Genomic DNA, 18,233 nt, shown 5'->3' with positions numbered 1-18,233 from the left:
TAGTCAACAACTGTACCTTAGGTCTCTGAAACAACTTAGATCCCTGCTCAGATACTCCACACATTATCTTAATTAACTTTTTGGGGAATCTGTAAGACACAAGACAGTCCTCCTTCACTGATGAATAGCAGGGATCCCAAAAATGGCATTTCCCGTTTCAATTCCCATAGGATGATTTTCTGTTGAATGCAAAAAATACTGTGCTGAAGATGTTGTTGCATTACATATTGTAGAATAATATACAATATAGGGGTGTCCACTTAGATGGGGATTATCTCATATTGGTGGTTTTAAGATTGGCTCTATGTTTGTATGCCGCTGTGCCCTTTTCAAGAACGTGTGTAGTGTACTTTGCTAAACTACAAAGGGTTCATCATATGGACTCATGGAAAGTGTCTTTCTAGTGGCAAAGGGATGCCTGTTAACCTTTCAACCTGAAATTGTGGGTTGTGTGAAGCCTTTAAGTCAGTAATCCCATTGAGGTGGATACAAAATGTTCTACGGTTGTAAATATTGAAATATTGAAATATACCTCATGTCCACAAACCATATAGGACGGCGTCACAATGATTGTATGAGGTCATCAGTGATGTCATCATTAATGTCATTTGAGGTGTCATCAGTGATGCCATTTAACATGCCATATGCTGTGTATGGCGTGGTCAAATTTATAGTTAGCTCAATTAACTATAGATGGTGAAATCAGTGGGTTTTTCTGCTTTTAAAAATAACATTTTGAGTTATTTGAACACCTAATTATAACAGTACTTTGTTATACTTCCTATGGGCATCCAACCCAACTCGAGAGCCTAAGCCCCCAACACACAGAGCCTTCAGCAATTCACAGCGTGGGGTTGCCGCTGGGCCTGGCCTTTGGATAGGCTCTGTTCCCAACCACCACAGCCTCTAATCTCTTCACAGACCTGTCACCCTTAAAGTATATATATATATTTTTTTAATTCTAGCAGCTCCAGCCGTACCAACACACAAGTGTGACCTCCATGGTACCCAATCACCATGCAAGCTTCAACCAGTAAATAATGCACAATACTGCAGTACAGCTCTCAATGGAGTAACACAGTACCTCACGGGAGGGCTGCCCTGTTTCTCACAGGAGTACTGCATACCCATAGTATGAGTAATTTTTGGCCCAGGTGGGCCCTCTCAGTCCTCTCATGAGTGCCAGGCTATCTGTACCCTGCACTTTTAAATGTAAATGTTTATTTGTGCAAGTTCAGGACACAGAGACCTCGTCCCGGTCTCCTATAGTGGCAGCCACAACATTTTCATATGGGTCGATCCCACTGGAATAGTACTGGGCCTGTGGTACCGAAAAGATCAAGATAGTGGGGTGGTCCCACGATGTAGTTTTCCCATGTTAATTCCCATGAAAATTTGGGGAAATGATACAGAAAAAATAGCTGCATGGGATGACAACAAATTAAGCTTTTCATGATTTAGTGCAAATCTGTTTAGCTGTGTTCAAGAAATATATTTGTGTTCAAAGAGGTGCTCAGGTGAGTTTGAATGAGTTAAATTAAACAGGTATATTCCGACTGTTGGTCCCGCAGAAGTCAGGAGGAATTCCCAGGGTACAGCAAATTAAAAAATAAGGTTTTCTGATAGGCCAAGTGAGATTTTACTTCCCCCGGACGGAATGATCTTATTGGCTGGCCTCAACTTGAATAAAAAGTACAAGGCCGCTCTTACAGGTCCACAATTCCTGGACAATTTTAAATAAAAACACTTAAGGCGGCTGGCAAAGGACACCCAAACCCCCTAGCACTCATGGTGGAGACCCAGAGTGACCTCTACGAAGGCCAAGCACAGTGAGGTACAGCGGTACTCCTGCAAAAGTTGTACAATGGGATTGTTCAAGCTTCACCGGGTGAAGCTTTCATGATCTCGTGGTCAGACAGATGGATTTATATATGTATATATATATATATATATCTGCCTCTGCCTCTGGATAAGTGGCAGTCACCACTGGGTAGTTATAGTTAGGTCTGCATTTTCATGGGACAAGCATTTTTTGGTTTGGTAATAACTGTGGCGCTGTTTGACGAACCTTCGCAAAACCTTTTTTTTAAAGTTCTTCCACCTGAGCTCCTTTGGGGAAAGTTTTGGAGTGATCTGTAAAGTGGGGAATGGGGAAATATATTTATAGGAGCAGTGTAGGGATACCCTGCCCCTCTAGCCATGGTGCCCTATAGGCCAAAATATATATTTTATACCATGAGACTTGCAGGACACCCGCGGGATCGTGCCTTTGCACAAAAAAGAACGAAAACGCCTGCTACTGTTTTAAATTGAATATGTATATGGGGAGGGCACTTGAGTGGGGCCTCTCTCACCAAGTCATGCGGGGACCACATACCCGGGGCCAAATGTTAATTCAAGTGGAAGAGGCATGTGTAACACCTCCCCTAGCCACTATTGAGACCTAGGGACCCATCCCCCAGGGTTGATTTGTTAAAAATTGGAGTGCGAGCCCCCCTCGCTGAGCCACCTGGGGACTTAGGTGCCAGGGCACCTAAGTCCCCAGGGCCATCACTTAAATATGGGGTAGGAGGTTTGCGGTACCCCTTTCCAAGTCTTAAAAGGCCCTCATCCCCCAGGGCCAGCTCATATACTGTGTACCGGGGAGCCCAGGAAAGTAAGTCTGCACCTATCCGGTTGGAGCTTTGGAAATGCTCCAATCAGGTGGGAGCAGACTTCTGTTTCCCTGCCCAAGCTCTAGGGGGCAGCGAAACTCACATTGCTCTAACCTGTTGAGAGCAAACAAAAACAGCTACCAGGCCCTGTGGCCAATGCCCCCGGCTTACGGCCAAAGACTGTGCACATTGAAGGGGAGTTGGCTTTACAAGTGGTAATAAAATTTTACTTAACATTAAAAACACTAGAAATTCACTCAACAAAACAAAGGTTAAAGTGACATTCTAGTTATGTGAAACTTCCTCTGACAATGTAACATTTAAAAAAGAAAAACACTGAAATTCACCAGTTATAGTTATCTCTAGGTAACTGCACCTCGTGCCCTCCCCATGCTCAGCTAATAACCCCACATATTACATCACTCATAATATGTTCTATGACATCATTGATAACATCATTTCAATATCTGAAATTACATAATTAATGTTTGCAAAAGGAGAATCAAATCGTCAGCCATACTGTGTGAGCACTACAGGAGTTTTTAAATACATTCTTTAGATATACAATTAATGTATTATTTTGTCATCAGATCTGTCATCTCAGATCTTTCATCTCCCTACTATCGATGTCTGGAGTTCGCTATTCTCCAGGCAATCTTCATTGTCATTGTAATTTGTAGTGAGCACTGGGTTATAGGGTGAGCTATATGTTTTTAGAAACACCTTACCTGTAATCTCACTTTCTTTATTCTTTGGTTTAGGACAGCATCATAACCCTCAAACATCAGATTTGTATAGCCTCTACCCTTATTGTGCTAGTAGTAGCCTCATCGCTCATCCAGAACCTTAGACCTCAAAATCTACTTCCTCACCTTCAATTTCCTGTAGCGATCGTAGTCTAAAGTTAATTTTCTCTTGTGTCTTGTTCATCAACTCTGGATTTAGGACATACAGCTTAATCGATGAATTATCTTCAAGTTCCTAATAATCAATGTTAATTCCTCATCATCTGAACATGTATAGGAGTTAAAGTACTCAATTTTGAAGGTCTAAACTGCATAAAGCCCCAAACCAAAGAACCATGATTAGAATATTGAAAAGGTCAATGTGCATTTCATCCAACATAAACAGGCATTGACATACATGGCCTTAGAAACTGGTGAAGATACCTGTGAAACGTATCCCTAATGTTTTGCAGTTAAACCGCTTTCAAAATCAGATAATATTTTTTGCTGTATTCTGAAGGGTTGCCCTTAAATACATGAACAATGTAGACCCTATTAGTAGTGTTGGGCACTATTATCAATTTCATTGATGAGTCGTGTGTCGTAATAATATGTTTAGTTTCACTGAATCACACATTCAAAATCATATGGTGGTTTTCAAGCATTAAGGCGATCAGTATGCTCCTAATAATGAAATTAGTAATTTTGTCTAGCCAGCAAGATGGTGAATTCCCTCTTGAAAAATACCAACCACCGCACCAAAATCAAATATTAAAATGGCTGCCTACACATAATCCTAATTGCTAATACTGAAGTCAGTGTTTAAGTTGTTTTAATCCTTCTCAGTTACTAATTTGGAAATCTAAGAGCCGGCTCTGAGTAGGCAAACGTATCCCTTCACCTTTTGCATTTTCTCTGTTAATACCATACAAATACATGTTCTACAACTGTTCTTTGTGGAATGCAATGGTCACACACTCTCCTTACAGTGGAGTTTGTTCTACAACCCTCTTAGTGGTCTTTTACTTAGTCATGCAATGTTTACTTCTTTAGGCTTCATAACCCGGATGCTTGCTTTGCTCAGGATTGGTCTAGAACTCCGTCAAAAGAGTACGCTTCTGAGATGCAAACATCCCCATACTGTGCGTGTCGGGTGTGTGTTCACAGCTGCCACTTGAATTCAGTCAGTGTGGTTTTACCGCTTTTATATCTGCCCAGCCTTATTTAGTGTTCCATTTTTAGACGTTGGGAGGATCAAGGGATGGATATAATTGTTTGGCAAGATGTTAGTTTAAACTGATGTGTATGTATTCACGTACACAATTCTCAGGCACCATCACAAAAGACCAAACAGGCATGAGAGATTGATGGAGGCAGGTTAAACAAGGGAGCATTAGAAAGGAGCAAATAGTGAGTAAAAAGATTTCTTTTATTTATTTATTTATGTGTTTCGTTCTAAAGTTTTGGAAAGATAGGCATGAAAGAGAAATATGTATTGCCAGAAAAAAACTCAAATAGTTTCAGTCTTTCATAATCTAAGAAAATATTTATAGGGCCTGGGTTAAGTTGCAAAGCATACGTTATGGAGAGAGGAGAACACATAAGACAGGGTTCCCAAAGGAGTTAATTACAATCTTTCCTAAGAAATACTATACTGTGAATTATTGTGAGATATCATCAGTAATCTATGCATCATTAAATGAGAGACAAGAGTGGACCTGTGCAGTCACAAATCATAACAAATAAGAATCTTTATTCAACATACACATCTGCTGTAGCGAATTCAGTGTTTTGTAAAAGATGGCAAACAGTAATTCAACATTCAACATCAAGTATAAAACAGTTTTGGGTATGGTGCAGTATCCACTGAGTAAAGAAATGGATGGGATCAGTGTCTTTTTTTACCACCATATGCGCTAAATAACATGTGGATGGGGAATATGATGTGGACAATGGCTTGAATATGTGGAGTAAAATCTTTAGGGGGGGCACAATAACATCTTGATGCAGCCTCACACAGAGAAGGTTTTTTTTAAACTTTTAAAACCACCTTGCCCTCCACATTCAGTGTGAAAGCTTTGATATGGTTCACTTGGAGTTATGAAATACACGTTTTGAAAATATCATCTATATTCTGCTCAGTGCTGTCCAGGGTATCTTTTTTGAGGAGCAGGTTAGACATGAATTTCTTAAAATTCGTGTTTCCACTGCTTTAGCGAGTTATGAGGGGATCATGGGACAATATAAGTGAAAAATATGTGAAGGCGATGTGATTTCAGAGAAGAACCCCTGAGCCATGTCCTATGTCATTGTAAAGGCCTGTGGTAAAAAGAACATACGCTTGAAAAAGTCACTGACTTAAATGACTTCACTTATGTGAAGAGACAGTGCTGCAGAGTGTGTTGTGTGAAAATGTGCAATTAATTGGAGAATTTGTGTGGTTAATCTCTATTGTGTTAATGCGCATAGCAGAAGATAAATAGTCTGTTAAGCCTATATCATTAACAATTGATTTGATCAAACGTGTTTATGTGGTATTTTGTATTGTTTATATTTCATCGAGATTTGGTATTAAACCTGAGACAACCTCTGACCACCACTATTAAGATGTTGTACCATAGGGCTGCAGATTCTTTAAAAAAACTCTGAGTGCTCACGCCATCCTACAGCAAACTGCAATGTCCCGGGTATGGGCCCCCTGGGACATTGCTGGATCCGACCCTGGGGGTGACAGACCCCTGGGCCATTTATGGCTCCAAGAGGGGGGCCGTGCAGCCCCCCTTCAAGTTAGAAAGTAGCCCTGTGGAGGTGGTGCTCCCCAGTGCTGTGTGATGGGACTTGAGCCTCCCCACAAATTATTTTAAAAATAGCCCCGGGGAGGTGGTGGTCCCTGGGGTTGTGTGGGGGGGGAAGGAGCCCCCACGCATAAATATCTAAATTGCTCCGGGTAGCTGGCGGCCCCTGGGGCTGCGGGGGTCTCGTAGCCCTCCTGCCTTCAATGTATAAGCCCTGGGAAAGTGGTGGGCCCCAGCATTTTTTTTTTAAATTTCCCCCCGGAACTGGCCCACCTGTGGGGTTTAAAGGAAACAAAGTGCGAGAGCCGGATTCACGGATGCACCACGATTCCCACCGAAAATGGTTAATAATGCATTTCTTTGCCCTGGTGGTCCCTCTGGGACTCCCTGAGAAGGCCCAGGGGGTCGGGGTATTTCTACCCTGCCCCCTTTTCTTGTTTTTTCATGTCTTTTAACAATTTTTCCTGTGACTCGTTCAACCAAGTCACAAGATGGCTGCCAACATTTCTGGGTTTGATGAGTTGCCAGGCGATCAGATCTTAGGCATGGGATGGGGATGGTTTGCTGATCCACTGCGGCCACAGTTGTATATCTGAGAAATCTTTAAATTTCTCAGGAAGTACTGAACGGATTTACACCATTTAACAAAAAGAGAGCACTCTGGACCAAGAGCCACCTTTTTGCTAAATTTGGTGTAATTCCGCTCAGCAGTTAGGTCTGTAAATGTGTCAACAGTTTCCTATGGAAATTAGGATTGAGAAGTAGCTTTTTTGGACCCCCACTTCTCCTTGGCCCCCACTTGACGGATCACTGCAAAATTTTCAGGACAGAAGCTGTCAGGAAAGGCCCGTTAGTTTTAAAAATTTCACAGAGATTCATCAAACACCGCCAAAGTTATTGGTGAATCAAAAAACGCTTTTCCTATGGAAACTAGGCCATAACTATATATATATATATATATATATATATATATATATATATATATATATATATATATATATATATATATATATATATATATATATATATATATATATATACATATATATATATATATATATATATATATATACATATATATATATATATATATATATATATATATATATATATATAAACGCGTCACCTGAGAGGTTGGAATTAAATCTCCCTTACTGCAGCCTTCTGGGTTCGTGTCTCAGGAAGTACTGAACGGATTTACACCATTCAACAAAAAGAGAGCACTCTGGACCAAGAGCCACCTTTTTGCTAAATTTGGTGTAATTCCGTTCAGCAGTTAGGTCTGTAAATGTGTCAACAGTTTCCTATGGAAATTAAGATAGAGAAGTAGCTTTTTTGGACCCCCACTTCTCCTTGGCCCCCACTTGACGGATCACTGCAAAATATTCAGGACAGAAGCTGTCAGGAAAGGCCCGTTAGTTTTAAAAATTTCACAGAGATTCATCAAACACCGCCAAAGTTATTGGTGAATCAAAAAACGCTTTTCCTATGGAAACTAGGCCATAACTATATATATATATATATATATATATATATATATATATATACATATATATATATATATATATATATATATATATATATATATATATATATATATATATATATATATATATATATATATATATATATATACGCGTCACCTGAGAGGTTGGAATTAAATCTCCCTTACTGCAGCCTTCTGGGTTTGTGTCTTCATTTTTGGGTGGAGTGTGCTGATTGAAGATTTGTTTATATATATATTTATATATATATATATATATATATATATATATATATTCACTGAAAAAACCACCATAGGTTATAGACCATATATAGTTAGGGATTAGCATTTTCAAAACCTTAATTTACTCGCACAAAACCATAGAAATTCGCATATATAGTTAGTTGCAATAACTATATATCGCGCACCCGCAATCCACTGCTGATGATGTCACATATTACATCATTCATGACATGGTCAGTGACATCACTGATGACATCACTGATGACATCTCAAATGACATCACTGATGACATCTCAAATGACATCACTTATATATCAATCGTCGACGAGACAGGAGAAAAACAGAGGGCCGTTTCTGGAAGCATGAGTTTTCATTTCAGAGGTTAAGCAGCACACTTTTCCACGTTCCTTACGTGTTTCGGGAACAGCCTTGGTCACAGGTGAGAAAAAGTAAAAGTGCAAGGTGTCTGCCTTTTTATATTGAAAGTCACATGACCAATAATAAAAAATACAAGTTCCATGGAATCTCAATAGATCCTCTTACTCCTTGTTGTTAACAGATATAATCTTTGTACCTGCATTGAAGTTGTGGTAAATGTTCTCATAGTCATGCGCTCTTTGATCTTAATCCTTTCCACTAATGTTGTGGAAGCATGCTTTCTGACACTCCTCCTTGTGACAGCAACCAATTTCTGTGTCAAGTGTAAAACAAAATGGGAATACAGTTTCACTCAGGTTTAACTATGCGGAGCAAATCAAAGAAGTAACCATGACCTCAGAAAGATTATATACCTTTTACAATGTATAGTAGCACACAGATAACAAATGCCTTCTTTTATGCCAGATTAGACTATCGGAGTTTGACTTACTTTGGCCTTCCAGCCAAGTTGACAGACTTTAAATGCTTCAGAATGTGTCAGCCAGACTGATTCTAAAGATCAAAAAGTTCAAATGCATCCCCCTGGGTTTAGCCAAACTTCACTGCCTTCCGTTTCAACAAAAAATCATATAACCTGATTTCCACGGGTGAATGTATGTGCTTTATAAATGCTTCTAAGATAAAAAGTCAACCGTGCTATTTTTTTTAGCCTGTTACAATGATTTAAATTCATTAGGCAATGCAGATATGTAAATCGGAATCCGGCTGGCACTAGAGGGAGGCTATGACTTTTGCATTTGAACAGATTACTTCACTTGACAGCTCGCAGACAAATGTTACCTGTCTGCCTTATGATCTCTCGAACACCAATTTCAAGTTCAGAAGCAGAGTCCAGTATGGAACCATGTAGGGCTACATTTGGTGGAGCTGAAGTATGAAAAACATTCTATTAAAACAGGCATCAAAAGTACTCTTCCTTATAATGTTCTGGGGTGTCAAGACATATGTATAGTGAGAGTTGAATTGCTTTAGTGTATTTGAAGGAACTGAAGAAAGAAATGACTCTTAAAATACGTAGGCCTTGGTAATGTTTGTGGATTTGTGGACAGAAACAAAGGCATGGAGTCCAGCTGCAACAACAAGAACATGAGAATGTTGTCAATGAAAAAGCATGAATATCAAGCTTTGAATACTTCAAGTTCACTTCTATGTTACAGAGGCCGTGGAGAGTTAAATTGTCCATTCTGTAATACTATAGGCCTGTATGATATAATGTCCCCAACAAACTATCGCTATACTAAATATTGCTAAAAAATATGGAGGAAACATATATCGAATTTACACACTCTGATGGAAAGTATAAAAATATGAACTACAAAAACTAGAACGGACCAAAATATTGTCCTTGAAAGGATAAGTACAGGAAATATAAAATGCTTAACAATATATTCAAATTACATATAACACTGAAAATATCAAAATAAATGTTATAACTTAAAGAATGTAAGTAAAAATATATACTTCAAGTAAATGTTAAAAAATAATAAACATAATATGGAAATCAATAAAATAACTAAATGAGCAATTTTAACAACTATACTTTAAAAGCTATAAAACATATACAATAAAACTATGCTAAAAATTAAAGCAAATATAAAAAATTCAAATAAATATAATGAGACTTTGGAGGAGTCTAATTATTTATCCTCTCCCTAAACTAATAAATAGTAGGGAAAGTTGCACTTTGATGGGGGTCAGATTTACTATTCCCACTACAACCTGAGCAACAGTACCATAATTGTTGGACTTTGGATGGGTCATATTTACTATTACTACCTCCAACCTGAACATCAGCAGGGAATGTATTGAAAATTGGAGTGATCATATTTAATATTCCCACATCAACCTGAGCAATACCATGGAACGTGTTGGCCCTTGGATGGGTCATACTTACTATACGCACTCCTAACTGAGCTGAAGTAGAGAAAGTATAGGGCTTTGTAGGGTTCAGAGTTACTATCCCCACTCCAACCTGATCAAAGTAAAGAAAGTGTTGGACTTTGGAGGGGTCTGCTTTACTGTTCCTACTCCAACCTGAGTAACAGGTGGGAACATGTTAGACTATTGAGGGGTTAGATTTACTATTGCCACTCCAAAGAAAGTGTTGGACTTCGGACTTTAGAGGGGTATAATTTGCTATTCCCCCTTCAATTAAAGCAACAATTTGGAAAGTGTTGGATTTTGGAGGGCTCCAATTCACTATTCCCAGTTTAATCAATGCTAGGGAAAGAGGTGGACTTTGGAAGGGTCAGATTTATTATTTTGTCTCCAAATAAATATCGATGAAAAATAAGCACACAAATATATTATCAAGAAATATGTCTATAATATTATTAACAATATAAAATTATATAAAATTAAGATTGCATTTAAGATTAAAATATCATTAAAACATCTTTACTAATTAAAACATCAAAAGCATATTTAAAACACATCCTACTCTACTACGATATAAACCCAGCACCCACAAAATTAAAAATAATTTAGAATAATATTATTAGTACACAATAATAAGAAACTAATACTATACAATTAATTGTTATATAAATACTATAATATAATACAATTAATTAAAATAATAATTATTTAAAACAAAATATTAATTTACATATCAATAATTAATTAACCAAATAACATTAGAAATTATTAATTACATTTAAAAAATCTATTGAATAACCTTTAAATAAAATAATGTACGTATTAAATCATAAAATCAACAAATTAAAATGTCTAAAATAAATGCTTCCGACCCCACTGCACTACAAACTTAACAACCTGCCAAAAAATGAAAAAATCAAAACAAATTCATTAAATATATTTAAATACTTAACATTAAAATAATATTAGCATAATATCAGAACAAAAAAGTAATACAACATAACAAATTAATTAAAAAAACAATATTATATGCAACTAAAATTACAAAAACGGATATTAAACTCTTAAAAATTCTATTCTTACCTGTAGTATTTTGTTTCACAATGTTTTTCACATAGCGATATTTTTGGCATGACATTGTGTCCAATAATATTGCTTCAACTATATTATGGTTATGCACCACCTATTGCATGGCTGCAGTGAGTGCTGGAATCATCCCTTCAAATGCTGAAAAGTCTTTGTGTGTACACCTGTGCTATACTACAGATGAATTACATAACAATACATGTGATTTTGTCAGATCACCTATTCTTGCTTCAATATTTAGGGAAGCTGGGAGTATAAATGAATTATACTGAAGCAATTACATATACAGAAAAATTAAATGCTATTCCATTAAACTGGGATTTATTGTCTTGCAATGGTTCATTTTACTATATACGCAAAATAGTTGCAACAAGGTGCTCAATGAAAAAAGTTTTAGTGCAAAAAGTGAATGTGCACGAGCCAATAACCAGGTGGCCGACATAAATAGTGGTTGATAATCACTTGCCTGAATTATGTAACCATGTGTAACCATAGATAACTGTGTACAGCCTTTGATTGTTGGTTATAACTGTTACCATATGCACCATTATGCATTACCATTTGTTAGTAAATTACAACTATTTATACTAATTATTGAACTGTGTTATGCTACAAGGTCGCACCTCAATAGTTATCGCGTTTTGAAGAAGTATGGCATTATATTGCAAGTATTCATCTCTTTTTTGCCTGTCATCTTCACTTGACCAGTACTCCTGTTGCATGTTTTATGGACTTTGGAACTCTTTTGCATGTTATGGCGGTGTCCTGAGACTGGAAGCAGTTCCAATACTTCAAATGTATGATTTTGGAAATTCCTTATTGTAGAGATCCGGCAAGGTTGAAGATTTTATGTTGAGTTGAGTATTCTATGACTATGGGGTCTGACAAAGTTCCATTTCAATTCAGAATTACTGAAATCTTGCTCTTTGTGTCTGGCTGACTTTTGAACCTGTTGACTGGGATCAAATGTATCAGGAAGGCCCCCATTCTTAAGAAAATTTCAGGCCTAATGAGCAACACTAAATCACAACACGTGTTCAATGCCAAAAGGATAGGCCGATATTCTACAGGTCCTTTGCTAGCAACTGACACTCAGATCAAAGTAACTAACTGAAGTATCTTGTTAACATGTGTAGTGATACCCTTCTGGTCCCTGAATGACTCCGTAGAAATGACGTAATCATTTGGGTGTGTCTGGGAGTGGTTAATAAAGTTCATAACGCAATGCATACATTTAGTAATGGTTGCACTAAAGTGCGCCATATGTGGCGTTGTCATTTACATGCTACCGAGCTGGGTAGGACGCTATGGATCAGGGGACCTGCAACCCGAAGAAATGAGAGTGCTCTCCTTAAGAGTTTACCGAGGTCCAGCAAACTGCTTATGCATGCCACACCAAACTCCGTCGAAGTGAAACGGACAACGGGTTGGTGCATTTAGAGTCAAAGCGCCATTCCGTTCAGTGCAAGGTTTTTGAAGGAGGTGAAGGCCCTAGAGAGAGTTCAGTCACAGTCGACCCAGTACCTACTGGCTGATGCCTGTCTCACTTTGAAAGCATAAAAGAGTGAGTTTCACCAAACGTAACTCAAATTCTTTGGGCATATTTTCTTTGAAAAGGGGATGACACCAGATCTAGAAAAAGTACAAGCCGTGTGATCCACTACTCCACCACATGATATGACAATGTTGTGATCCTACCTTGGCATGGCCAGTTACTGTTTCAGGTATATTTGTGATTTTGCCACAGTCAGTGCCCTATTAAGAGACTTGACAAAAATGAACCCTGTGTTCAAGTGGTTACCCGAATGTGACTGAAGCTTTAGGAAAATTAAAAATGCAATTGAGAATGCTATTAAAATGACCTATTTTGATCCAACATTTCACACTGAGATTGTTGTAGATGCCAGCCCAGTGGAGTTGGGTGCAATCCTTGCCCAGCACAGTGGGCATGTCAACACTCAAAGGCACATTGTGGCTTATGCAGCCTGGATCCGGTCTGTTGCAGATCTAACATGCTTCTTCCCAACTTGCGATAGAAAATCTAGCTGTGGTGTGGGCTTGTAAACATTTCCATGTTTTTCTATATAGAAAATACGTCACCCTTGTTATTGACCACCAAGCTTTACTCACCATTTTTGGGAATCTTAAGCCAAGATGCCACCTCACATTGAGAGGTAAAGGTTGCAATTGCAAGAAGAGTATGATTACACTATTGTGCATAGGCCAGGAAAAGATAGAAATTCAGCTAACTAACAAGTGCCAGTACAGTGTCACAGCACAACGTCTACAGTGAATGAGGTCTATGTTAACTTCCTCGTTAAGTCATGCATACCTGCAGCTCTTTCAGTGGAGCAAATTCCTGCTGCTACAAATACAGATTGAGATTTGTGTGTTCTTAAAGACATTTTTGCCCAGCAATCCACACTGGACTTTTTAGAGGTGACTTTGAATGTGACACATTAAAAAATGTGAGAGAAAAACTATGTCACACAAGAAGGCCTTATAATACGAGGTTCTAGAATTGTCAATATAGAGAGCCTGTGAAACAAGCTATTGAACTATCCCAGGATCTCCCAAAACAAGTGTGGGAGAGGATAGCAGTGAATTTCTTTGGACCCTTTAACAATGGACATAATCTAGTGGTAGTTGTTGACGAGTGCTCACGATCTCCCCTGGTGGAAGACCTGTCATCAACAAAACGTGACAAAGTAATCAGGACACTAAATTACATTTTTGTAACATGGGGTTTCCCCTCCATTCTTAACCCCTTGTGTGCGCATGACGAAACCACATCGTCATGAGCCACGGGCGGCAGGTGCTCATGACGGAGTGGTTCCGTCATGCGGCTGCCGCCCACCCAAGCGGCATTAATTCCCCGCCTGTGCGGGTGAATTGAGTGGGCAGAGCCGTGACAGAACCACACCGGCATGAGCACATGCCGCCCGTGACTCATGATGGCATGGTTCCGTCATGAGCACGGACGCAGCACGCTCACCCCACCGCCCCTCCAGCGCCGCAGCAAAATTCGTGCCCCGGCGAAGGGGTTCATTCTGACAATGGCCCACCATTCAACAACCGAGAGTTTAAAAAGTTTCTCACTAACATGAATGTCAAATGTCAGAAAAGCACTCCTATCAGGCCGCAGGCCAACGGCGTTGTTGAACGTTTCAGTGGAACCCTAAAGAGAATAGTTCTGCGCTGCGCTATAAGGAGGTGATTTCACTTCAACCCTGTGTTCAGCCCTTTGTGCCTATTGATCAACTTCCCATTCCACTACAGGTAAAAGCCCTGCCAACTCAATGTTTGGGAGAGCCATGAGAACCAAAATCCCACATTGAACCACTCATAGGTCGACAGATGTTGATGAGATCTGTGCAATGCATTCCTTGCACAAGTCCAGAATGCAGACTTATGCTGATAAACGCCAATGTGCTCAGAACACAGTTTTCAAGGAAGGAGACTGGGTCTTGGTCAAGCAGAAATGGAAGCCAAGTCTGATGCTCCATTTGATGCTGAGGGTTGTGACAAACAAAGGACACCTGGTGACCGCTCAACATCTCGGAAAGTCCATCACAAGAGATTTGTCTCACTTCAAGCACCTATCTCGATGTTCGTCAGCTCCAGATATCAGAAGTGAGACTTGCCCACCTGAAAGTCTGGAGAGCCTACTTCCTATGCCTACCGCTGAGTCCCCAGTGCCTGAAGCAGGCCCTGTACTTCTGCTTCGTCATCCTTACAGATCTGGAACAATGACCATTGAGGAACTGTGATGTAAATGTGCAATATTTGTACTTTTTTTTAATAGTATCTTGTAAATATAACTAGCAGGACCCTTGTGCTCCCTCATGGACTCCGTAGAAATGATGTAACCATTTGGGTTTGTCTGGGTGTGGTTAATAAAGCTCATGATGCAATGCGTGTAGTTAGTTTGTTAATGATTTCACTCTGAAGAATAAAGATGTGTACTACAGAGCTCCGTGTGTGGCATGGCCAATTGCATGCAACTGGGCTGGGGAGGAAGCGACGCTAATTAGGATATTGTTTCAACTTGTATAGTTACCTGAATTACTCAGCTAACTTGCGGAGGAAATGTAGGCAGGGCCACAGTTGTTTCTGTGAGGGTTTATCTGAAAGCCAACACTCTCCAATTCAGTAAATACGTTTTCATTCCCACTGAGGACTTTAGCTAAATGAAACAGCTCTTGTATTCCTAGCCTAGGAACTCATGGCTTCCTTCTCGCCTAAAACAGCTAAAAGGGTTTGGGGTACAGTTTGGTATTTGTACTGTGAAAGTCGTAATCTTATTCATGAATTATCCACTGTTTAAGACTCACTCAAATACCTATGATTTTGATTAAGCTGTTCTTCTCCTTTTCGAAGTGTGGTATTCTCAGTACTTGGAATGTTTGGTTCGGGTCACTGAAGCTGATATATCACACTTAATTTGAATTCCAACATGTCTCCTAGTCTCACTTAAAGGGAAATTCGCTGCTTCCTGATCTGCATGACCAAAGGGCAGAGTAGCCTTATTTTCAAGGGATAACGAGGCCTCGCATTTTGTGGGATGTCTCCTATAAGAACAAATGACATTACCATGTGGAGTCTGAGATGGCGAGCCCAAGAGGCTCCAATTAACATCCATTAACACGTAGGCAGAGGTTTTCAGCTACCGAAGTTTCTAGCAATTCCATTTAAGATAATGTTTTTTATAGGTATTTGCAAAGAGATAACCATGTTAAACCTCTTGGAAACATAAATATAGATCTCGCCATTGCTTACCTTATGTATTATTTACAGCTTTCTCTATATCTGCCACAGCTGGTCTACGTCTAAGCTAAAGGAAAAACGGTAACCAAAGTCCTTTACATGTTAAACTACACAATGTGTGTCGCAGTGAGGATTGTCACAGCACAGGGGGGAGAGACAAACACAGAGGAATCATGCAAGAAAGGAAGAAGAGAAAAAAGAAATCACAGAAACAAGAATAGAAAGAAAAATGAAAGGATGTAAGGAAGGAAGGAATCTGAGGAAGGGTGGAAGAGCCGAAATCATTCAAACAGAGAAGGGAGAATCAGGAAAGAAAGGAAGTGAAGTATTCTTTCATTGTGCTCACTTTGAAAACATGAAAAACAGGGATAAGAAAGTAAAGCCCATATAAAATGAATACCTGAAAATAATTTGTTTGACCTTCACAATGACAAAGTTAAATATGACTTCAGTGTGCATTCCTGTAACAGATAGCCCAGAAGGGCAGGCGCTGGCATTTACTCTTGATATTTAACTGTTTTAATAATAGCCCTGGCCTTTTTGAAACTGCAATTTTTGTGTTCCTTCAAGGCAGTGTAAGTAAGTCATACTTTAAAGAGTTGAAGGTTTCAGCGATCTAAACTTTTCAAAAGCACCCACGTTACTCTTGAGTATTGCGGCTTGCCCTCCTCAAAGTACAGACATCACTTTGAACATTCAATAACTTGTAAAAAAAAACGTGAGAGTGGTGAAACACCACCATAAATCTAACTGCATAATCTCTGATTAAGAAATCTGCACATTTATAGTGTAATTGTCAAATTCATTAATGAGGTTTAATTGGTCCTACCAAAAAACTAACACGCATAAATATCCAACTGTAAAAGAAGAAATGCATTAACCTTATGTTGTATTTTTTTGACTGAATGACTTCAAGATTGAGGTCCTCATGTCTGGCTAGAAATCTATCCTGCTCGAGTGGTACAGAATGTGGAAAGTCCATCCCATCCATCCAGCCATAAAACCTAGATGGGATGCTAGTGTTCAACTCGCCCATCTCAACCGGAAAGGGGCTTAATTTGCAGCTATCCTTGCTCAGAAAGTTTCAATCCTTATTCCACTGCTTCCATTTTAGGAGATTTTAATAATGGCATGGCTATGCTCCTCTAATGTGGTGTATGCAGGAATTTAAAACAAATATGATAAAATACATTGACTATCAATTAAAAGTAGCTATTATAAAATAGCTTACACATTAGAACAGCTCATTGAAAATTAGCGAAATGGGTAATAGCTCACTTAGGCTAAGCTACAGTTATTGCTTACCACAGGATTCAACTGCTGCAGTCTGGCCCTCTGTACTGTGTATAGAGATCTACAACTTTAGTATGCCACGGACCTTCTAAAATGTATTTCATTGTAGGTGTTGAAGGTATTTAGAGAGAGATTGTTTTTGTTAGGGAGTACCTAATTCATTGGGATAATCAGTAAAAACTTCCAGAGGAACCGCATTTTCTGTGTGGCATAGAAGGTTAAATACCAAAATATTGGTTTAAATATATGGTGATGTCATAATATCGTGGGCAATATCAAATACCCACACAGTAGATGTATATGGGTTTATTACTCTTAATTTCCCATCTTTGGGAAGTTAAGTAGAGAAAATCTATACCTATTATATGTTCTTTGTCAATATTTTGGTGCTCAATATTTTTTTCAATGTGTAAAGTATTTGTGCACACTTTAATTACAGTAACACAGAGAAACTACCACAAAAAAGACACACATGCAATAAGTAGAACTTGAGATATGAATGTTTAAAAGAATAAACTACAATATAGTGCTTTAAAGTAAATAGCACTTAGGAGTTACTTGAGGTTGTGCTAGACCAGGGTAAATCCAAAGTTTCAGGCCGACTGCTCTAGAGGGCAGGCCAGATACAGTACCCACACAGGAAGACTAAATACGTTGGTTCCGATTAACATAGTTAGGTTGATGTGTCGAAGTCAAGTCTTGCAGTTGGTTCCTGCACCGTTGTTAAAACCCTTATGATGCAGGCACTGCATAGTCGTCGAGCCTCGTAGTCTGGTCCTGTGTTGTTGTCGAGCCGAACAGGGAAGTTGTCTAATTGGCACTGTATTGGTGTTGAAGGGCACTTGTTCAGTTCCATTCAGCGAAAAGTCAT

At 38.9% G+C, this 18,233-nt stretch overlaps 1 protein-coding gene across 6 annotated transcripts in view; it reads left to right on the top strand.

Moving 5' to 3' along the window:
- Window positions 1-18,233, top strand: part of PGCKA1 (PDCD10 and GCKIII kinases associated 1) — a 282,865-nt gene that overhangs the window by 126,220 nt on the left and 138,412 nt on the right. The window contains exon 1 of one of the 6 annotated variants that reach the window (XM_086963996.1): window positions 4,749-4,789. The exons of the other annotated variants lie outside the window; for them this stretch is intronic. The gene's annotated coding sequence lies outside the window, so the exon portion shown is untranslated. Of the gene's footprint in view, window positions 1-4,748; window positions 4,790-18,233 lie in introns of those variants that run through there. 6 annotated transcript variants of the gene reach the window in all.

The sequence above is a fragment of the Lissotriton vulgaris genome, chromosome 3_2 (genome assembly GCF_964263255.1).
Source record: "Lissotriton vulgaris chromosome 3_2, aLisVul1.2, whole genome shotgun sequence".
Taxonomy (NCBI): domain Eukaryota; kingdom Metazoa; phylum Chordata; class Amphibia; order Caudata; family Salamandridae; genus Lissotriton; species Lissotriton vulgaris.
Note: the sequence above shows the minus strand (reverse complement) of the source record. Positions and strands in the feature narration are given on the sequence as shown.